We start from the raw sequence: 23976 nt of genomic DNA, 5'->3' as shown, positions 1-23976 counted from the left end.
GAGGGGGAGGGGGAGGGGATGCAAGGTGAGGGGATGCGAAGGGAGGAGGGATGCAAGGTGAGGGGATGCAAGGAGCGGGGGGGAGGGGGGTATATATACACACATACCCATATCTATATATATATAAAGCAGTAAAGTATGTTTGTTTGTCCTCTTATAACTGGAGAACTACTCATCGCAGAGAAAAACCAAAAGGCATATTCGGAATCAGTACGTCTCAGAGCAACTACAGCACACCTTAAATTTTTTTAAACTTCGGGTTTTAAAATTAGCATATTAGCACAGAAACGCTAGCAGAAGAGGAGGGAATCGAAGGAGGGAGCGCAGCGCTCCCTCTAGCGCTTCGCAGCGCCAGCGCTTCTGTTAGCGTAATTAGCGTATTTCGGAACGTTAATTTTTCAACTTCATTATTCGGAATCAGTACGTCCCAGAGAAACTTCATAATGTTAATTTTTCAACTTCATCCAATTGACATGGGACCAACGGCATGTGACAGAGAGTGAAACATACATGCTATATTTATTTGACGACAATGAGTTCCGACTTCTGGGTTCGTGCCGCCAACCCTGTTAGGCGCCTCTTGCGGCACACAGGGAATTACCAGTGAACTGGTACTCAATTTGCCGACCTCGGTAGGATGACAGGCTGTCAACCCCCCTGGTGTTAAGGGGTAGGAGGAGGGGAGGGGGAAGAGGAGGGGAGGGGAATGGGGGGGAGGGGGGAGGGGGAGGGGGGAAGGGGGGAGGGGGCAAGGGGGAGGGGGGAAAGGGGGAGGGGGAGGTGGAGGGGGGAGGGGCCCTTCTTCCCCCAGGCACCCCCACACCCTCCCCTCCCCCCTCCCCCCTGTTCCCCTCCCCTCCCCCTCCCCCCCTGTTCCCCTCCCCTCCCCCTCCCCCCCTGTTCCCCTCCCTCCTCTTCCCCCTCCCCTCCTCTTCCCTCCCCCTCCCCCTCCCCCCTTCCCCCTCCTCCTCCCCCCCCCTTCCCCCTCCTCCTCCCCCCCTTCCCCCTCCTCCTCCCCCCCGTTACCCTCCCAGCCTCTTCCCCCTCCCCTCCTCCTCCCCCGCCCGGCAATGCCGAGTACTTCTGCTAGTATATATATATAATTATAGAGTTGTATGATCCATGTGTGAGTAATTAGCCAATGTTGATGCAATAAGCATCAACATTGGATAACTGTGTAGCTGTGTATTCCTCTCTGGATGGATGTGTAGCTTAAGGATTGTCTCGTTTGAATGTGTACCATGCGGAGGATGGTGCACTGTTATAAATAGCGAGGGATTGCAGTTCGTCAGGCATGTGTCAAACCTGTAACCATCTACCGGGGGCGCCAGGGGACAGTGCAAGAGAGAGAGGGGTGGAGCGTTGCCAAGGGAGAAGAGGGAGGAGCTGATAAGGAAGGGCAGGCAGGGATTGTGGGAGTTGTGAGAAGAGAGATGAGGTAACGAGGGTGGGCAAGAATCAAGCAAGACCTGAGGAGATTGGAGCACGCGCAGGGAGCGTTTGAGAAGAGGATTGCGAGATCTGAGGAGTTTGGAGCACACACAGGGAGTGTTTGAGAAGAGGATTGCGAGATCTGAGGAGATTGGAGCACGCGCAGGGAGTGTTTGAGAAGAGGATTGTGAGATCTGAGGAGATTGGAGCACACACAGGGAGTGTTTGAGAAGAGGATTGTGAGATCTGAGGAGATTGGAGCACTCGCAGGGAGTGTTTGAGAAGAGGATTGTGAGATCTGAGGAGATTGGAGCACACACAGGGAGTGTTTGAGAAGAGGATTGTGAGATCTGAGGAGATTGGAGCACACACAGGGAGTGTTTGAGAAGAGGATTGCGAGATCTGAGAAGATTGGAGCACACACAGGGAGTGTTTGAGAAGAGGATTGTGAGATCTGAGGAGATTGGAGCACACACAGGGAGTGTTTGAGAAGAGGATTGTGAGATCTGAGGAGATTGGAGCACACACAGGGAGTGTTTGAGAAGAGGATTGCGAGATCTGAGGAGATTGGAGCACACACAGGGAGTGTTTGAGAAGAGGATTGCGAGATCTGAGGAGATTGGAGCACACACAGGGAGAGTTTGAGAAGAGGATTGTGAGATCTGAGGAGATTGAAGCATGCGCAGGGAGTGTTTGAGAAGAGGATTGCGAGTCTGAGGGGATCTGAAGAGAGCCAGAGGGTTTCTGAAGTTTCTCTGAGAAGAGCTTACAAGGAGATCATCCTGTATACCTGTTTTGGCCTTGTGCCATTTTCGTTTGCTGCTGCCTGTTCATCGTCCTGCCCATCTCCTCATCATCCTGCCCATCATGAAATCGTCTCTCCTCATTGCCTTATCATGGCTGCTCTGTGCCCATCCTCCCCCGCTACCACCAGAGCCGAGTCCCTGGTTTTGTCCGTTTCCCCATCCGTTAATGACTCGGGTGTGTGGTGCCATACATGTTTTAGTTCACAGCATTTCGATAATTATTGTCCCCTTTCTGGCGATTAAAATGGATTTCAACATTAATAAATGGTTGTTGTTGTTTATTCATTTTTGGTGCACGGTTGTAACAACACGCCTTTCTCTGTGTTTTCTCCTTTTTTACCTCATGTAATATATTAATTCCTCATGTGACCAATGGAAAATTACCAATTATTCTAACTAGCAACGGTACCCGCCCTATGGGTGGGGCTTCAATTGGGAAGCCCAAATGAAAAGGCAAAATATCAGAAATTGAAGGCTTTAAATTTTTTTTTAAACGATTCATATAAACATCCGTTGAATCATATCACATGCAAATCATCAAAATCTAAACAGTGCATGGCGCCCATTTTGAAAAAAGATTGAATTCTGCAAAACGGAAGTGGCCACTACATGTCTTTCTCAGTCGCACGTTTATATGTGAAGACTGCGCGCCGAATCTGTAACACGGAAGCGGCCACTACACCTGTTTCTCAGTCGCTTTGCACACGCTGCCATGTTACTTCGGAGCCGCACGTTTATATCGGAAGAGTTCATCAGGAGTCGATCTACTCTCTCCTGGGGCGTAGAATAAACAGTATTTGTAGAATTTCAATAAAAGCCACGTCACTGTTCATATCGGAAAATATTATTCCATCATGTTTGGATAAACTGGAAAATTTGGAAAAACAATATAGCCTATTTTACTCCCAGCGGTCCTAGGAATACCCACCCAAAATATCGTTGCGATCGGCTGAGCCATTTTTGCGGTACCTTCGAACGGACAGACGGACATTTGGTGAATTATAGTTAGACTCGCAGAAGTAACCGGCGTTGCTGGGTGGGGGAGGGGAGAGGAACGGGGCGGGGTGAGGGGGAGGGTGGTGTGGAGGGGAACATAGGGGATTTCGGGGGGACACGGGTGGAACGGGGAGGAGAGGGGAGAGGGGGAGGGAGGAATAAATAATCAATCTGAGGAGGGAGCAGGGGTGTTCCAATCTGTACATATTATAGGTGATTCTGTCTGTGAGTCTGTCCGGGGGTGTGGCTTCCTCCGTTGAGAGAATAGCTCCACCCATTCTGGAAGAGGCTTCAAAAATAAATATCCACCATTTTATTGACTCGCCTAGCTTTGAGGCCTGTTTTGTTAGGCCCGTGGTGTCTTGCTCTCTTTCACAGTTTTATTTCAACTCTAATTCGATATCTCATTTCATTTTTCACAGTCGCTAACATGGTTTTAGACTAAGTTGAAAAAAAACGGGAATAGAATCCGAAGAAAGTTTCTGTTTATCTTACGAAATGCATTTTCAAAAGCCTATAACATAAAGGCCATTAACACTCTCTCACGCCACTCTAACTCCACTCTAACTCACCATCTGATTTCATTTTTATCGATGGTTTTAGACTCGGTGTCAGCAATAATTGAGAAAATTCACGCACACACGGGAATTTGCTGAGATATATCAAAAAAAAATAAAAAATTGCGGCACGGTCTGTCATACACCGCCGAAAATAACAGATGCGAAAATGCCGAGATATATTAAAATTTTGTGGCGGACATTTCCATTTGATGACAGTCGTCACGATCATTGGAATGTGATGAAGCAGTAGTCCAATGATGGATTCCATCCCCTGCTGTCTCAACAACATTCCCATAACCCACTCTTTTTAATTTAAACGTCGTCACAATAATGTGGGGAGAGGGGCATAGCTTCGTTCATGTATCGCCACAGACGGGAAATTGCCAACAGATACAGCTTCGTTCTGATTTCATTCATTATTATTATTATAGGGAAGTAAAGGTAATCCTGTTTGTAAAAGTTCAGCGACTGAATATTGAATTTCGGGATCGAACCGAAGTCGAATTATATTTTTCAATGTTCCTGGGGGTGTATACACAGTGTTTGTTTAAAGCGAGTCAACTCTTTTCCAACCATGGAATGAAACAATACAGTACTTCAAAAATGTACATAATAATGTAAACCAACGATGGAATACATTATTTATTAACAACGTTTGGTTTTCATGCATTTTTACTTTGTAAAGCGAAAAGTTTTCGATATATTCAAGTTTAAAAATGAAGTCACCCATGACTGATGTGCATTTTAAGAATCAATCAACACGTCTTCGATCATAAATTATTTTTTGAAGAAACAAAGGTACATTTTTATTACAACTCAAGCAAAGGAAACTGCCTGTTTCGTTCTGAGCGATTATACACCGCCCAAAGACGATGCGTTTCAGGAAATTACCGAGAGATATTTCTTCGTTTTTATTTTATTTGTTATGTGCACGTACACTTTAAATAAGATTATTTTAAATCTTTAATTTTCACAATGTAACTTACTTGCCATTTGATGATTACGAGACACTTCCTCTTGGGGATCATGAAAATTCATGCGTTGCGTGGAAACTCCCATTTCCAAAACTAGTGTGACTCGGCGCACTCCGCGCGCCTCATCACACGTCGTATCAGAGGGTTAGGGATCTTTGACCATTTCGGTGTCTTTTAGGTCTTCAGGGTCTTTGGGGTCTTCGGTGTCTTCAGGGGCTTTTGGGTCTTAAGGGCATTTTGGTTCCTCTGGGTTTTTAACGGTCTTTGGGGTCTTCAGTGTGTTTTGGATCTTCGGGGTGTTTTGGGTCTTCGGGAGGGGTCTTTGGGGTCTTCAGGGTCTTTTGTGTTGTCGTGGAAGTGGTTTGGGACTCAAGACCAATGACCGGAAAACAGGTTTACAAAGATCCAGACTTTATTAACTAGTTGTTCACTTCATTCAAATACTAATAACTACCGTTAACTCAATGGACCAGATAGCTCTATCCACATAGTCCCTCTTTCTCAGCCGATGTTTCTCCGTAGCGCCGTACTCGTTGGTATTCGTTCGTTCGTCGGGCAGGGCTTCTGAGGACGAGTGCTCCTGAATCAAAGTCTGTTCTGGTTTATATCGGCACGCTTGAGTTAATCCCTTCTCCGCTGAAAGGTTGCTCCGTCATCCCGCTCGCCTTACTGGCACCAACTCGCTCCCCTCCTGCTGTGAGTTCCATTTACACAGTAGGAGGGTGCTCTAGCCCAGGGCTGTACAGGAGGTGGACAATGGACTCCCAGCTTTAACAGAGTGAGATACATTCCTAACATTCTTACGACCACCTTTTGGTTCACTCACCAATCTCATAACTAGTTACATAGTATAAAGATTTATTCTACCACAATTGAGATCTACCAATCTCATAACTAGTTACATAGTATAAAGATTTATTCTACCACAATCCCTCATCTTTTTGTTTTATGTTTACTAGGGCATTGCCCGTACTATATCTATATCTAAAATTATATCCCCCCCCTCTATTTACATGAAATGGTTTGGTCCAAAGCGAACGGCTTGCGAGTACGGTGACAATCCCCCCCCCTCTATTTACATGCAATGGTTTGGTCCAAAGCGAACGGCTTCCGGAGTTTGGTAAAGAAATCGCCATCGCGTGCACAAACGCGCAGGAAAGCGAATGAATCGCAAATTCGGTTTTATTAGTTTTAAAACATAGTTTAACGCCAACATAGTTTGCAAACGTGAAATAAATGAATACGCTCTCAAATGTGCCATCCGAGGCAGAGTGTGTCCTCCACGTTCGGCACACGCGATCGTTCGCTGCTCTCTGATTGGTTGAATCGTTTTTTGGACATAGCTCGGTAAGTAATTGTCCGATTAATATGAAACCTTGAAAAGGCACATCCTCGGGTCCCCAGCAATATACCTGGCAAGTTAAAAGTATATCGGACCCGTGGTTGTCGAGAAACAGCGGTCACAGACAAACAGACGTACAAACGTACAGACGTACAGAGATTACTGGAATTATAGATAGATATTAACCATTAATCTAAACATCAATTTAAGTAAACAATCAATCACTACAAGTAAACATCAATACACGTATAAGTAAACAATCAATCACTACAAGTAAACATCAATACAAGTATAAGTAAACAATCAATCACTACAAGTAAACATCAATACAAGTATAAGTAAACAATCAATCACTACAAGTAAACATCAATACAAGTATTCAAACCATAACTTTGGTAATCCAATTTCCTTAGGCATACACCGTCCTCCTGCAAGAATCACAAAACATTTCGTTGGTCATTGACTCCTTCCATATTGTTCGATCTATTGCATTTGCATCACAAATATCTTTTCAAAACAACACTTCACCATCACCAAGATACAACAATTTCACTTCATCTTCAAGTTTTGTAAAGCATCTGCAACATCTGGCAAAAACGTTTGCCTCCACACAAATGTTGACTCTTTGTTTGAAAGGAAGGGCTGATCACTTGTGTTTGAATCCAGGTATGAAACATTTTCTCCTAATGTCTTCATAGCACCTGCACTACTTCGTGTAGGGTCTTGCTGTTGTAATACCTGCACGGAGTCATAGACTGACCCTGCTCTCCATGTAGCATTCTTGCCACTCTTGCTGTAGCATAGTAATTCCTGAACAAGGCCTTCGCCCAGTTGTAGTCGACTTGCCTCCTCCCTCATTGTGAGTGGGCAGCAAGTATTGGTGTGACGTTGATTGGCCAGCAAGATGTGGAACAGGGATGCCGGATGCATCCACAATGATGTTGGGACCATGGTGTTCAGATCATTCATGGTCCATACCAGGAGCAACCAGCAGAATCGTGCACAGCTGTTGTGACAAGGGCACAGCCGTTTGTTTGCAGCTCCATGCTGGTTCCCCGGAAGTTGGTGAAGTAATAACATATGTCCCCGCATTTCACAGAGGTTGCAGGTAAAATGTCGTTGTCCTGCAACTTCTGATGTGATGAATGTTCGAAGCCTTCAAACAAGAGTAAGTGATCGCCTTCCTTTCATATGTTGCAGTGTGATCCAGGCAAATGGTCACATAAATTTCCTTGGTGAAGGTAAGCATCCATCTCCAAGTTACACGGGAGAATGTCTTCATCATTCTTTGAGAAAGAGGGTGTATGCCGCGATTAACTTCATTTTAGCCACAAATTTTCTTTCTCGAACTTCTTCCCACTTTCGTTAGCACTCCCTTCAAAATGTGATCTCGTCTTATCCTTATGCTCAGTCACATCTGAATCTGCTTTCCACACACACTGAATCAGATAGGGTACATCTTACCATGAAATCAGCATAATCATGTATGTCTTCCGACAGTTTCACATTCAACAATTTGTTGTTTTTCCTTAAAACATTTAAAAGTTATATTCATTTATATGCATCACACAAATAATATTCAATCAGGTATGTATTTTCTACTAAACTAAGAATAGCATCCACAAATACTTTCAGGTTAATATAGTTCAAAAATTAACTCATGCAGGTATTTTAGCACTACTCTAAGAAAATAAATTGTATATGATTACAATCACAAACGGGAATATCTAATTCCCAACAACAATTTTCCCAAACCAACAAATTAAGCATAATGTATTATTACCATAATTCCTCTCCACTTTTTCTTTTCCCTTTTTTTTTTTCTTCTAACAGTGTGTCAGTCGTGGTGATATGAGTTCACTGATCTTGTAATTGACACAACTCATAACATTGTCGTTATGCCATTATCTTAATTCTACTGTATTCATTTGCAACATCACTTGATTTAATCTTTTAATCTCAGTATTTATGTCGCCATAAAAGTCTTCCTTTTCTGGTTCCACATTTCTTTCCTCATTTGTCACTTCATGCGTTATCATCGTGTTGTTGGTTACCTTATTCAAACACACCGTCACTAAGGCTTTCAAGCAAGCCACCACTATAACAATTGCCAATATAACTACTAAACCCACAAACAAGTCTGCTACTCCTTGTATATATTCATACCTATGACATAATTACATGTCGATGACATTCAACATTATATACCAAACTAACAAGCTTCCTAAAAGGTAAATAAAGAAAATCCCTTAATATGTAACATAAATCAGATTATTTCTCTTACCCTGATCCCCCTATCTCCCGTGGTCGAACTAAATCCCCTAATCATGAGTGTAGTTGTGATACATTATCCCTCATGTTGCGCTAATATCAGTAGATAATGGTATGTCATGTAGGCAAATAAATGTCACTATCTTCCCTAATTCAAGTCGGAATATTAAATGTTGAAAATGTAATGTTTATCAATGCAAGGGGTGTTAAAATGTAATTCAAATGAATGTAAATCACGACTATCATTTATCCGCCACTGAATGTTCTGCTGGGCTGCTAGGTGCAGCCTCATTTTCTGTGGGATCGTCCATCTTAGCCCCATGTGGTTGCTTGCAATGAGAGGCATGAATCCAACTTTCTATTTTGGGTCCATATTTGTTCCTATTCTTATCAATCTCCTATGGTTTATCAATTTGTTCCAAGATACCGCAACCAAAGGTTTTAACCAAAGCTCTACCAAACTATTTCCAATGTGAACAAAAAATGCCAGTGAAACAATGATTCGAAGAATTATCTTCAAGGGGTCAATAAATTTATTCTATAACCAGATCTAATTTTCCCATCCAATAGTTTGCCTTGCCACATGCCATATTATAACACTTTAATAAACCTTCGAAAAATGTTTCCCATCTCAACAAATTTCCTTTTTACAAATAGCCATGTGTAACTTACGTATTTAACTACAATTTCCTCTCAATTTGTTTGGCCTAACTGGCCGCAAAAGTGGCTGCCAGCATGCAGTACCGTTTTTTATCTACCAAGGAAGTGCTCGTCCACACAAGACCTCTACCAAAATGTTGTTTGTAAAAACAAATCTGGGATTTCTGATTACATGGATGCACACTCTCAGGACATTTTCAGGCTGCTGTTAACAATCCACTATGATAAATTAATTCCTTTACCCACAATCAAATAATTAGTACAAATTGAGGATATTATCCCTATCACATTCATTTATAGATTCATTATGTTGGATCTAATTTTTCAATAATTTCCCACTGCTGTAAGGAAGAACAATAGCTCTCATAAGTCTTAGTAATATCGTACTTAATTTACCCAGCATCGAATAATTTATTTACTATCCTTTCTCATCTGTTAACCAGTGACTTTGTTTTAACTCCAGAACTCAAAACTCACAATAGTTCAAACCAGCAAAATTTTCTTTACTATTTTCCCATATCATCTATGTCTAATACACATCCATACATACAGCACAATTTATATGTTGATAAAATTCAAGTTTATATATATAAAAATCCGTGAGCAGAGTACTCTGGGAAGTCAGTGTAAGACCTCTCCCAAATTTGGCTAATTTTGTACTCCCACATTTTTATGAAGCTCATATCCATAAATAGCTTTGATTCTCATATAAATTCTATCAAAATGGAATCTCAAGATTACTCCCAATTTTTACTATCAATGAATTTACTATAAATGAATGGCTGCTCATAACTCAGCAAATCAAATTTTTTATATTCCATCTCCCTTGACAAAAATGATAATGTTCATAATCAAATTATATTTCTATTTTATTTTACGAATTCTCTCGATATGTGATCCCATCCACATGGAACTATCTATTTTCAGACAAGGCACACTGTCGGTGTCAACAATCTTGTAAGATTGATACACAAAAACACACACACATATGCATTATGCATATTTGTTTGCATTGGAACCATTATTTACAGATCAAGATGGGTGTCAATTTTATTTCAATTTCATAAAATTTGTCCATCAAATTTAAAATGCTAATACACAAAAAAATAAAAAAATAAAGGTTGGCCTTTTTCGGGAACCGTGGTTGTTGTTGTTTTTCGGTCCCCTATTTGAAGCAATGTTTTACGGCCGGATGCCCTTCCTGACGCCAACCCTTTTTGCCGCCTTTAACGACAAACAGGGAATTACCAGTGAACTGGTACTCAATTAGCCGACCTCAGAAGGATGACAGGCTGAGTCAACCCCCCTGGCGTTAATTCAGCGATCGACCGGGATTTGAACCCAGGATCCTTGGATCCTAAGCCGGCACCCTAGCCGCTAGCCCAACACCAGGGATTAAAATGCTAATACACAAATAGACTAAAAGTCTATTCTTAGAAAACCCCTATGATGTCACATTGAAATTGCCCTTTCAGTTTCCACAATAATTTATCCAAATTTGACTACCCACCCATTTGTATGTCAGTCGACCACTGACCTATCAATCGTGCGGAACAATAGTCCGAAATTCCCACCTGATCATCATGTGACTCTTGTCACTTGGTTTGCCAAAAAAAATTGCAAAGCAATTGTTCCAAACTTTGTAAATTTAAAATTTTGTGCCCAACATAAAAGATCCAATTTCGGAATTTGATCAATTAATTATCAATTTGCTTACAAGCAAAAGAAAAAATGAATAATTCTTGCTCCAAAAACTTTTCAGACACAAGAATCATCGACAGTTATTCATGTTTGTCCAGTAATCTAATTTGTTGAGGCCAATCGTCATTTGGGATTTGTCGCAATGAAGGCCTAATCGTTGTCTGAGGTATCGGTCAGCACTGGTACCCTTGATCTTGGTTTACCCTATGAACTTGTCTTCCTTTTGGTATACGGACATCCTCTTTTCCAATGTCCCATCCGTCCACACTTGAAACACCGGTTTCTGTCATTGCCTGGTCTGTGCACCTGTGCACTTGTATTGCTGGGCTGCATCTCTACATCCCTGAGTTGCCACTGCAATCTCTCGTTATCTCCTGAAACACGAAAAAATTCTCTGTATCGTCCTTTTTGGGGAGACAACTGGAAATCAGATGGGACAACTGTCACTTTCATTCCTAATTTCGAGGGCAGTTGTGCATTTGTCTCCTCCACTGTATCCTGTATCCTTTTTATTTTAAGTTCTAGATCCGTTATTCGTTCTTGCTGTTCCCGTTGTCTGGATTCACCATTCCAAAGATGGAATGCAAGCCAGTCTACCGTTAGATTCTGTCTCTTCCTGGCTTTCAATCTTTGTTCCAATCTTTCCAATCGACTTCGCTCAAATGTACCATCTCTTGGAAACTCCTCATCATGTCCCTTTGTCCACAAATACCAATTCTCGACCTGCCTTATAGCTTCGGTACCATAACGGTCGTACATATGATGTGTACAAGTACCTTTTTGTGGAATCTCTGGTTGTCCTTGTGTATTCTTGCAGGCTCCATTTCCCATTCCGCCTTTTATCAAAGTAGCGTTGGATGTGTTGTAGCTTGTTCCTCTAAAGCTTCACTCGTACCTCCAGGAAGGATCTCTCCACCTGTTCAAACGGTGATTTCCAGAGAATCTCTCTCACCTGTGGCTTTTGCACAATCCAATCTCACAGATCAGTATTTGCAGATGAGCCAGAGGGTCAGTATGAAATGGGTGAATCCTCAGGTGTCCGCTCTGTTGAAGGGGAAATCACACAATGGTAACCGCACATATATATCTGTGAAGAATCAGCTCTTCGTTTGCAAAGAAGTCCACAAATAGCCTGAAAAATGACGCAGTTTTTTATTAAAGCCAACTTATACGGATCCGGAGGAGACCGACGTCTACAGCAAGCTACAGCAAGAACATGCCAAGTCAAGCCTTCCTGAAAACGCATTGATTCTCATTCACTTATATACGAATACGATTTATCAGAAAATCTCCGAGAGAACGAAGCGACTGGCGAGAGTCCCTCCCACCGTTATCATTCGGGGGAGTCAGCCTTTCCTTATCATTTGGACCAATTGTTTCTCTGGGCTCCGAGAAAACAGAACTGTAACTCACAAAGAGAAGAGTGTATGCTTAGCCAAACAAACCCATATATTTTATGGGTTTGTGTACATGAGTAATCCAAAGCATGTTTATACAGAGTCATGCGTTGCTGAGATTAAAACAAAATATATATAGTTAACGATAGGTTCATGTCATTCTACTAGCATTACGCAAAAACAAGCGCATGTGGGCGTGGTTTTATGACCAGCCTCGAAAAAAGCACACGTATACCATTGTCCAGCATGACCTCATTTTAAACACAAACTGAAGCATGTTTATTAGAATTCAGGCGCCGCTATGATTATATAATTAATGTTTTTCAAGTTTATATCTGCAATTCGAGCACTCCGCTTGAAACTACACATTCCACGCGCGCATGAACGTCCGACATCCAGCGTCCGATATTCAGCAAAGTCGCAATGACCCACAATGCATTTGGGCACACATCCTCCGAGCAACCTCATACAGCACACCCGTGACTCGCGGCTCGCTCGGCTTTTGCCTAAAAACACAATAACTCTACTCTAACTTCCACGGAGCCGCACGGCGGAAACGCAGGTTTGTACTACATTTTAATAAAACGAACATTGCCAGGATTCTCGGATAGACGTTTAATTTCACAACACACATGACAAAAATCCGATTTAAATTCAGAGATCGCCGATCGACCTGGCACAACCATCTTAACGCGATGACGCCACGCCGCCCCCCCCGTCTTGGCGCGCACCCTCGTGCCTCCGCACGAATCTCAACACTCCCTGCACGCCGCTCTATTCGCGTTCCCGGCGGGGTTTACCTCACTTGGGACATGCAGTCGGCTGTCATAACAGAGAATTGTCAATAAAGAATCTACGACTTGACATTCCTTCCTCTTGTCTCGTCGAGACAAAGTATCTTAAGAGACAACGTGCCACATCGGGCTTTATTGAAAAATAATTGTGTAATGCGGGTATTGAAAAAATAATTGTAATGCGGGTATCTCCCAAGGGCATATCGTGCGCCCAAAGCGCTTCGCCTGGCGATTTGGCGAGCGTGTCGTGCGGTGCGTGCTTGGAACCTGAGGGCTCAGAACATGAAAGTCCATTAACGTTTCGGATCCACAACGAAGGTGTCTGGTCCAGATGAGGTTCTGCTCCGCCAGAGGGCCCATCACCTCCCCTGCGGAACTTGCTCCCCCCACCCTTTGCAGACCCAGTCCTTGCAGATCTTCGAAGTTAATCAACGATCATGCCCATGAGGTCCCTCACGTGTTGCTGTTCTGGGGAATACATAGTATTGTCAGTATCTTGTGTCTCAATTTCCTGGTCAGGGTACAGAGCGTAAAAATCCGATTCACTTGAAGCATTTGAACTTAAAACATTTAGAGAAAAGAGAGGAACTTCCTTTATGTCAAAGTCTCCCATGAGCGCCTGGTCGGCTTGCGGGTCTAGGATATCCACGTCGGGTCCCTCGACCGCCAGACCCAGTGTCGCAATCAGATCCATAGTTGGGTCGGAAGGGGGCGTGCAGCTGTCAGCTTGTAGTACATAAGCAGCGTTAGCCAGTACACGCAAGGGGTTTATAGCACAAGTATCACAGTCATCACATACACCGTTACAGGCAGCAGCCCGTTCCCACATGGGATCCACACAAGTATCACAGTCATTACAAAATTCAATGCAATTTTCTGGAGCGCCGGTCGCAACTGCCTTGTTGAAGGACCCGTTCAGGTCGACGGCCTCAGTGGTCAGAGCCATAGTCGTTGTCGGCGGCTTTTTCACTTTCCATCCTGTAAAATACTTTCTCATACAGAGGAGGACTAGAGATTTCATTAGTGCCCCCCAAATTACTACCCCGATTATCACAGCCAGTGCGGTCAATAACCACTTCACTATGGTGCCCGTCCATCCCTGGAACCAGTCAGTGAGCCAGCTAAATGTATAAGAATTTTCGCGCGCGATCCGATCGATCGTCAGGGCGTGGCTAGTTTCCCTTAGTCTCACTATTGCGGCTGACACTCCTTCAGATGGATCGGGTATGTAAGTGCAACATTTTCCCTCTATAATTCCGCATACCCCTCCTTTCTCTGCCAGGAGCATGTCCAAAGCCACCCGATTCTGCATCACCATTGTACGCATGTGAATTACCGTGTCCAATAGTATGTCATGAGCCGTAGCGGTGTCGTTTGCCACCTTTTCTAGGGTCAAAGCCAATTTGTCTATTCGGAAACTATCCATGACTGTGCCCGCTCCTGGGAAGAAGAAACCAAACACCTTTTCCCATAGACTCCCGTGTAGTTTAGTGGTTCCATCTTCATTCATGACTGACCTCTTATTACGCCTGTCCAAGGACTTTGGGTCTAGCTCATCCAGTATCTCAACGTCAGGAAGGACTGAACCCAGATAACATGTGCCCCCCCAATTATTTGGTAAATAGGGGTAAGCCTTGTCGCCGCATATAAACATTGTCCCATGGGGTGGGACCAGGTGGGTGGATAAGCACTGGAGTCCCTTTACCACCCCATTAATCCTACTAACCCCCCTAGAGAATGTTATAGCCGTTATGTTGTGGTTGCGTTTATCTTGCAGTACTATTCGTAATGTAATCCCCGAGCTCCCTTGTCCCAGCTTCCCGGGGAGAGTGTAGGCGCATTCTGATTCTCCCATACGCAAGTGGCCGGAACCCTGGAGGCAGACCCTCCCTTTCTGTGGTTTGACCCAGACGGGGGCAGGCCTCTCGGCCACATGGGCAATCATTGACGGGCGATAATTAAATTGTCGATTGCAACTCTTGCCGTTGTCAACCCCTTCTCTTTCCAGCGTGGTGACTAAACATGGGGAATCGATAGGTTGTGAGCAGAGGTCATTGAGGGACAGAGGTAGCACTATCATGTGTATTCCTGTGGTGCCTGCTTGGGGAAAGCGCATGCACGACCAGCAGTGTGTCCTATTTTGAATTGTTGCCACCTCCCTGGCCACTTTCCAATATGTGTTTTCACCCTTCTTTGGGGCCTTATTCTGGGGTTGTGGCGTGAGTATGTATTCGATGCATGGTATGTAGTTCCTTTCGCCACCGGCCGCGCCAGGGGTCCAGACGCTGCACCGGACCTGCATGGTCATGTCTTTCCCTAGGCGTGTGCGTGTTTGTAGCTTAAAATCAGGGGTTCCCCATTGGTATCCTGGTTGGGCCAAGGTCTTAATGCTAGCTTGCCCGTCTTCCCGGAACTCTCGTTGCTTTTGTAGTACCATGCCAACGCGTCCAGGCCCTGCCGACAGTGCTAGCCAATTTATGTTCACCCAATTTGTGTGCAGGGCTTTCTGTTCGAAACATGGTAGTGATACTCTTTGTCCCCATGTTACGGTGAGGTGTCGGGTTTCGTTTTCGCATCTATTGGAATCGGAGTTTCCCCTAGCTGCTGTCGCTATCAATAGTATTGTACCTATGATTAGGCCCATCCTTACTGTGGTTGCTGTGGTGTAGTGTCTGGTGCTTGTATGGCCAACTTACAGTGCGTGGCGTGGATCCACGAAGTCTTGCCCTCGCAAAAGACTGCCGTTGGTGTAGTCAGCAACACCTGGACTGGTCCCTTCCACCTTGGTTCCAAGGCGTTCTTGCGGGTGAAGTGTTTTACGAGCACGTAATCGCCGGTCTGGAAGTCGTGGATGGCGTGGCTTGTTGGTTCAGGCAACGCCTCTCGTACCCGGGCGTGAATTCTGCGTGCCACGTTGGACAATCCTCTGCAAAACTTTAAAAGCATGTCATCCATCACAGGCAAGTCAAGTTTGGACATGTCCATTGGTGCCGAAACAGGCAAACTCATAGGTCGTCCCATTAATATCTCGTGGGGGGAAAGGCCCGTGGTGCAGCCCGGGGTGGACCGGATACTCATTAACGCCAGCGGGAGTGCTTCCGGCCACTTCAAACCTGTGTCTGCACAGATCTTGGCTACCTTGAGTTTCAGCGTCCCATTGGTGCGTTCCACAAGTCCCGCTGATTGTGGGTGATAAGCGCAATGGAAAGATTGTTTCACGCCCAGTGCCTTTAGGATACCCTTAATCACCTCTCCCGTGAAGTGGCCCCCTTTGTCTGACGAAATTTTCTGAGGGATGCCGAATCTGCACATGAAATCCCGCACGAGGCGCTTGGCTACTGTCGGGGCGTCTGACTTGACGCATGGATAGGCCTCGACCCATTTTGTGAACATGTCCACGATTACCAGGACATATCGGAACGACATACTTGGTTCCATGTTAATAAAATCGAACTGGACATGACAGAAGGGCCCGATTGGCCGAGGATGGCCCGCATTATGTGGGTGCCTAGGGGGTGCCCCCCTGTTGTGTTGCTGGCAAACCGCGCATGACCGGCACACCTCTGATGCGATTCGCGACAGTCCCGGTGCCGCCCAGGTATAGTTTATCTGTTCCATCACCCCCCTCTGGCACACATGGCCATTTTGATGTCCCATACGTGCCAGCCAAGGCAGTAGTTCCTTGGGTGCTATCGGTTTTCCGTGAAGGGTCCACATCGCATTTGGTCCGGGGCGTGTGGCCCCTCTTTTTACCCAGTCATTGTGTTCGGCTGCTGTTGCTGCGTTTTGAAGTTTTATAACGTCCTCATTAGTTGGTGAGGCGGTGATGATGGTGCACCCAATTTGCGGGGAGGGGGTAGGTCCTGAGGTCGGTACGTTGGCAGTTTGCGTGTGTGCCCCCTTTGCTCGCGTTACCATCGGCATGTTCTGTCCTATTTGTTGGTTGGCCGCTTTTCCTGCCGCTGCGTCTGCTCTGGCGTTGCCTCGGGCGACGTCAGAGTCTGTCCTTTGGTGGCCGCGACATTTAATTACCGCGATAGCGCGGGGAAGCAAGATGCTTTGGAGTAGCCCTTCAACCAGTTCGCCGTTCTTTATGACCGAACCCGCGGATGTGAGAAAGCCTCGCATCTTCCAGATTGCCCCTTTGTCGTGAACTACCCCGTGCGCGTATGCTGAATCTGTATAAATGTTGACGGCCAGGTCCGCCGCCAAGCTGCATGCTCTAGTCAAGGCGCACAGCTCCGCCTGCTGGGCGGAAAATGTGGGCGGAAGGCGCCCACTTTCTACCGTCTCGCTATCTGAACACACCGCGTATCCAGATAGCAAAGAGCCGTCCCATCCGCGTTTAGCCGACCCATCGACGTAGTACACACGATCGGGGTCGTTGAGGGGAACGTCCTTCAGGTCCGGACGTACCGTGGAGACTTGCTGTACTACATCGACACATACGTGGGGTTCGCCCTCCTCTGGGGTGGGCATCAGTGAGGCCGGGTTGAGTGTAGTGCAACGTTTAATGGTGACGTTGGCGGCCGTAATCAGTGCTGTTTCGTAATGCATTAATCTAGTGGTCGACAAATGTTGTGTTGTCCGCTGTAGTAACAGTGAAGTGACGCAGTGCGGTACCTGTAGCGTTACCGGGTGCCCCATCACAATGTCCGCTGTCCTTTCCACAGCGTACCTAGCCGCTGCCACGGCTTGCAGGCACACCGGAAACCCTTGCTCGACCGGTTCCAGCTTTTTACTAAAGTAGGCTACCGGTCGTTCCTTATCTCCATGAGTCTGTGTCAAAACGGACTGAGCAAAACCCCTTATTGCATGAGTGTAAAGGGTGAATGGTTTCGCATAATCGGGGAGTCCTAAAGTCGGTGCCGTTACCAATGCCTTTTTCAGCCCCTCGAAACAGCGCATCAATTCGTCCGTCCAAACCAAGTAGTTTGGTTCTCCTACTCTAGTGGCTTCGTACAGCGGTTTAGCAAGTAGCGCGTAGTCAATTATCCAAGAGCGGCAGTAACCCGTCATACCTAGGAAGCGCAACATCTGTCGTTGCGTACTTGGCCGTGGCGATTCCATGATGGCGGTCACCCGTCCAACATGCAGTTCCCGCTTCCCGTGTGAAATGGCATGACCCAAATAGGTTACTACCTTCCGTACAAATTGGAGCTTTCTCCGTCCCACCTTGTGGCCCTTGGCCGCCAAGGCTCTTAGCAGGGCCATGGAGTCCACTTCACAGGCTTCCTTGGAAGGGGAACAAATCAACAAGTCGTCAATGTATTGCAACAACACCGAACCCCCTTTTAGTTCCACGTCTGCCAAATCGCGGTGCAACGCTCGGGAGAACAGGGTGGGGCTGTCGGAGAACCCTTGGGGTAACACCGTCCAGGTGAACTGGCGCCCCCTAAAGGTGAAGGCGAACAAGTATTGTGACTCGGGTGCGATGGGTACGGAGAAAAAGGCCGAGCATAAGTCAATGACGGTAAAATGTGTTGCGTCCGGTGGAATAGATGTCATAAGGCCTTCCGCGTTCGGTACCACTGGGTGTATGCCTTGTATGACTTTGTTCACTTCCCTCAAATCCTGCACGAACCTCCATTTATCCTGCATTGGTTTCTTTACGGGCAAAATTGGTGTGTTGCATTGGCTGTTAGTTTCTACAATTATTTTCTGTTTCACCAAAGATTGAATCACTGGCTCTATGCCCGCATCGGCCTCGTGCCGCAATTTATATTGTCTCACGTTTGGGAGGGACATTCCTGGTTGGACCGGTATTACCAGAGGCTTGGCATCGCGAATTCGCCCGACATCGTTGTCGTGTTGGGACCACAAATCGGCCGGAACCTCCTCCAAGAGGTCATCGGACTCGCCCGGGCCCTGAGACACCGTTCGTACAACGTGGTTGCCCTTTGGGGGCAGGTCTGTCTCTTCAAATTTTCCTTCTATACTCTGCTCCTCAAGGGTGATCAAATACCCTTCGTCATTGTCGAGCATCGTCACTGTCCAGTGGTCCACTTCATAAATGGCGCTGCACGGAATTTCTCGCAAACGCCCCATCATCCATCCTATACTTTCCGCCGGCCATCCTTTGGCGGTGGTGAGGGTAACATGGGCGTCCACCCCTGCGGGGTACTGAGACAACGCCCGCTGTTCCGCGGTTAGGGTTACCTCGACGCCTATTCCCTCCCGTCCAACCCATATATTTGACAATATTAGGTCCGAATTCTTACCTATTGACCCCTTTATCTTTCCTCGGTACTCGTCGTCATCGCCCCTAGCATCGTAGTAGGCCGTGCAATGGGGAGGGTTGTCCTTTATGTCTGTTGTAATTTGGTGTACGTGCAGCCAATCTCGCAACCCGTCACTCTGGGAGCATACTGTGTCTAGGACGTGTGCCCAAGAGGCCAAAGCCCCCTTTTCCAGGCTCCACCAGTATGCGGTGGGGCCGGGCCGAGACAATGCCGTCATTAACAGATCGCGTTTGGATTCCGCGACGTCTACAAAAACTCCCTGCTCCGTACATGAAATTTGGCAGCCTAAACGGCAAAGTAAATCCCGTCCCAACAAGTTAGTCGGGGCGGTGGTAGTCATCAAGAAAGCGTGTCTAGCCTCTAATGGGCCGCACACCACTCTTACCTCTTCTGAAATGGGAAGCGCTTGGGGCAAGCCTGAAACTCCCACTATCTGAACATCTCTATCAGTGGGGCGCAAAGATGGTAGCTGCCCTTCGTTAATAGTACTATGAGTCGCGCCCGTATCTACGAGAAAATCTACCGGTTGCCCATCCACGTCTAGTGTCCAGGTCGGCTCCTCGGTTGGTGTCATAGTCAAGAGGGGGCATTCTACGGGCGGCCCGCCGGCGTCCCGTCAATAGGCTACTTGATTTCTCTGTGGCGGGTATCCCTGGCGGGGCCCCCGGCAATCACGTTTCCAATGTCCCATCTGTCCGCAACGGAAGCACGCCCCTTGTGGAGCGGTGGATGCGGGATGCCTGTTACTGTTGCGCTGACCCTGTTGCGTCGGACGCCTCGCAGGCTGTTGGTTCCGCTGTCCCCATTGTGGCGGCCCATTCCCGTTTGCTCCGCTTGGGGTCCAATAACTTGGGGGAGGCCCATCGATTTGGGGAGGGGGTCCCTGTGGATACCCGTTCTGGGGAGGGGGCGTTTGTACTGCCCAGGTCTGTGGAGGGGGTGGTTGCATGGCCCAGCTCTGCGGCGGTGGAGGGGGCCCCTGCATGTTCCAGTTTTGCGGTGGAGGGGGCCCTTGTGGGTTCCAATTTTGGGGAGGGGGCCCTTGTGGGTTCCAATTTTGGGGAGGGGGCCCTTGTGTCCGCATGTCGACTCGTCCATTGTCGTTGTCATCAGCGTCATTTTCGTTTTCGTCGTCGCGCCCCCACTCTTCGTTGGGCTCTAACCTGGTGTCCCGATTCTGGGCCCGTCCTTGGCCTTGATTTCCCTTCTTATTTTGGTTGAGTCGGTCCCGTTTCTCCTGGACGAGCATTTGCAACATGTCGTCCTTAACATCGGCCTTCTTCTCGTCGCCCTCGCCACATTGTTCGGCCGCTTCGACTAGTTGGTCGGTTGGGGTGTTTCTCCATCCTATCATAGCCGTTTGAATGCGCTTCTTAACTGTCGGTCTCATTCCTTCTACAAAAAAGTTGTTCACTACAGCGTGAGGGAGATCTTGTGCCCGCACCTGGCCCAGTCCTCCCCACCTTAACACTGCTCGTTCTACCCTCTCTTTCCAATCGAGGGCTGCCTCGCCATGCTTCTGTTTTAGGCCGTATATTTTATTCCAATCTGGCCCCGCGGCTGGCATCAGTGCGGTGTGTACCCCGGCCAACAATAAGTCGACCAGGGCCTCCCAATCGGCGAGGGTCTGGGCCGCGGTTTGGGCCGGGGGCGGTGCTACATTTGGCCAGCGTGCGTGTACTTTGGCCTGGTCCCACACCCGCGCTGGCAATACAGCCTTCCCCATGTGGCAGACGTCTCGCCAATCTGCGCCTGTATTTTGTATCCACAACCGCATAAATTCTGGTATCTGACCGGGATGTTCAGCCAGCAGGGTTCTCACCCGCTCCTGCATAGACGCCAAATCTGATTCCCTCCAGGGTATCCTGATGTTAATGGGTGCCCCCCTGTTCAGTCCTATTGTTTTTAAAGGACACATCCCAATTGCAGGTTGTGGGTTCTCTGATTCCGTGCACCCTTCCAATGAGGGGTACAGTTCTCCTGGCCCCTCTGGGGCCGTGAACCCGCTGTCCGCCCCATTAATTTCTTGTCCTCTAAAAGGATTGCCCGGGCTAAGGTGAACCTGAGGGGCGGCTGGTCTAGTTTTATGGGGGTCTAACCCCTGGGGGAACAGGGGCGGGGGTGGGAGAGGTGGCGCCTGTAGCCCGGGGACAGGGCTCAGGGCTTGGGGGGGTGGGGGCATGGTGGCTACCTCCCCTGTCGCGGGGTCTTGGTCCGGATTATGGACGAGCGGCATTAGCCGCTGATTTGCTAGCTTAACTACCTCCTTAATTGTTTTGTCCTGCTGAACCCTGTCAGCTTGTTTCTTTTGGCCCTGAAGCTTCAGTACTTCCCCTGCCAAGCTAGCCTGTCTTGAGGCTGCCAGTCGCTTCATTCCTTCCTTTTCCCACCAGCCATACACTTTCCAGTAATCGGGTGGGAAGTGTTTCTTTTCCCTTTGTAGCTTATCCAAAGCTCCGTACAACACTTCCAACTTGTCAAGTGCAAACGATCCCTCCTCTGGCCAGGGACTACTTAAATCTTTAGTTAACACAGCCCAGTCCTTTAATGGTCTTACCGCGGCAAAATGATGCCTCTTAAACATGAAAGATGCCGGGGTTCCCTTAAGGGGTTCCCTTTCTTTCGTTAGCTTGCTTCCCATCTTATTGCTCTGGGCTGATCCTTCCTGGAAAGTTCTTGGCTTGGCTCAACCTTTACGGCTGTCCGACCTCACTTTCCCCTCCTGGTGCTAACTGTAACTTTAAGCTTACTGTTAAGTCCTTACTTGTTTATCCTTACTTGTTTATCCTGGCTTTAACAAAACCACATCATTCTGAGGCCTAAATGAGCCTTTACTTACAATTCTGTTCGAGTGCAGACAGCGCGGATGACAGGGAAGCGGACTGAACCCGTTCGAAGAAGCAAGGTACAAATTTGGAAAGATAGCCCTCTGGTATAAGACAATTGCTCACCTTAATCAAATTAGAGTGCCAGCGTCCCGGCCTCGAGCAGCCTTCCTTCCGTCGCCCGGGTTCCGCTTCCCGTCCTCCGCGTCTGTTGACACCCCACTCCTGGTACCATTTGTGAAGAATCAGCTCTTCGTTTGCAAAGAAGTCCACAAATAGCCTGAAAAATGACGCAGTTTTTTATTAAAGCCAACTTATACGGATCCGGAGGAGACCGACGTCTACAGCAAGCTACAGCAAGAACATGCCAAGTCAAGCCTTCCTGAAAACGCATTGATTCTCATTCACTTATATACGAATACGATTTATCAGAAAATCTCCGAGAGAACGAAGCGACTGGCGAGAGTCCCTCCCACCGTTATCATTCGGGGGAGTCAGCCTTTCCTTATCATTTGGACCAATTGTTTCTCTGGGCTCCGAGAAAACAGAACTGTAACTCACAAAGAGAAGAGTGTATGCTTAGCCAAACAAACCCATATATTTTATGGGTTTGTGTACATGAGTAATCCAAAGCATGTTTATACAGAGTCATGCGTTGCTGAGATTAAAACAAAATATATATAGTTAACGATAGGTTCATGTCATTCTACTAGCATTACGCAAAAACAAGCGCATGTGGGCGTGGTTTTATGACCAGCCTCGAAAAAAGCACACGTATACCATTGTCCAGCATGACCTCATTTTAAACACAAACTGAAGCATGTTTATTAGAATTCAGGCGCCGCTATGATTATATAATTAATGTTTTTCAAGTTTATATCTGCAATTCGAGCACTCCGCTTGAAACTACACATTCCACGCGCGCATGAACGTCCGACATCCAGCGTCCGATATTCAGCAAAGTCGCAATGACCCACAATGCATTTGGGCACACATCCTCCGAGCAACCTCATACAGCACACCCGTGACTCGCGGCTCGCTCGGCTTTTGCCTAAAAACACAATAACTCTACTCTAACTTCCACGGAGCCGCACGGCGGAAACGCAGGTTTGTACTACATTTTAATAAAACGAACATTGCCAGGATTCTCGGATAGACGTTTAATTTCACAACACACATGACAAAAATCCGATTTAAATTCAGAGATCGCCGATCGACCTGGCACAACCATCTTAACGCGATGACGCCACGCCGCCCCCCCCGTCTTGGCGCGCACCCTCGTGCCTCCGCACGAATCTCAACACTCCCTGCACGCCGCTCTATTCGCGTTCCCGGCGGGGTTTACCTCACTTGGGACATGCAGTCGGCTGTCATAACAGAGAATTGTCAATAAAGAATCTACGACTTGACATATCTACATATAAACTCACCACCTTGCTCAATTTTCCAAGGTTGTCTTCACATTGATAATATCTCACAAAGATATTAAAGCTTCTTTCTTGAGACTGCATTTTCATCAATCAAACAATCAATATATTCAATTCAATTTATTCAGTTCAATTTATTCAGTTAAATTTATTCAATTAAATTTATTCAGTTCAATTCAATTATTCAATTTCAATTAATTTATCAATATTCATCAATAAATCAAATTAATCATTTTGGATGACTCCTTGCATAAGCCCTTTCCCCAATGATGTCAGGACAGGTCCATCTATTGACTGAGATTGAAGATCATCGGTCGTCACCTCTGGTTCATACCTCATGTCAATTGACGAATCACTGTGCTGTCCTAGGGTCATATCTGACATATTTTCCCATTTTGCCTGGTCTCCACAAATTTTCTTTGCAACCACTAAAGGCAACTCATCCTTCATTCGTGAGACAGCCAAAATGGATGGCAGATATTAAAGTTCTTTGGGAAAAAATCTCATCATTTTTCTTTGAATAGTACCCAAAATCTCTTGGCAATATAAA

At 46.6% G+C, this 23976-nt stretch overlaps 2 protein-coding genes across 2 annotated transcripts in view; both read right to left on the bottom strand.

Annotated features, from left to right (window-relative positions):
- Positions 1-23976, bottom strand: part of LOC137417722 (uncharacterized) — a 502198-nt gene that overhangs the window by 146791 nt on the left and 331431 nt on the right. The window lies entirely within an intron of this gene.
- The window catches only part of LOC137417727 (uncharacterized), a 191614-nt gene that overhangs the window by 7584 nt on the left and 160054 nt on the right, over positions 1-23976 (bottom strand). The window lies entirely within an intron of this gene.

The sequence above is a fragment of the Myxine glutinosa genome, chromosome 5, assembly GCF_964187855.1.
Source record: "Myxine glutinosa chromosome 5, kmMyxGlut1.1, whole genome shotgun sequence".
In the NCBI taxonomy this organism is placed as follows: domain Eukaryota; kingdom Metazoa; phylum Chordata; class Myxini; order Myxiniformes; family Myxinidae; genus Myxine; species Myxine glutinosa.
Note: the sequence above shows the minus strand (reverse complement) of the source record. Positions and strands in the feature narration are given on the sequence as shown.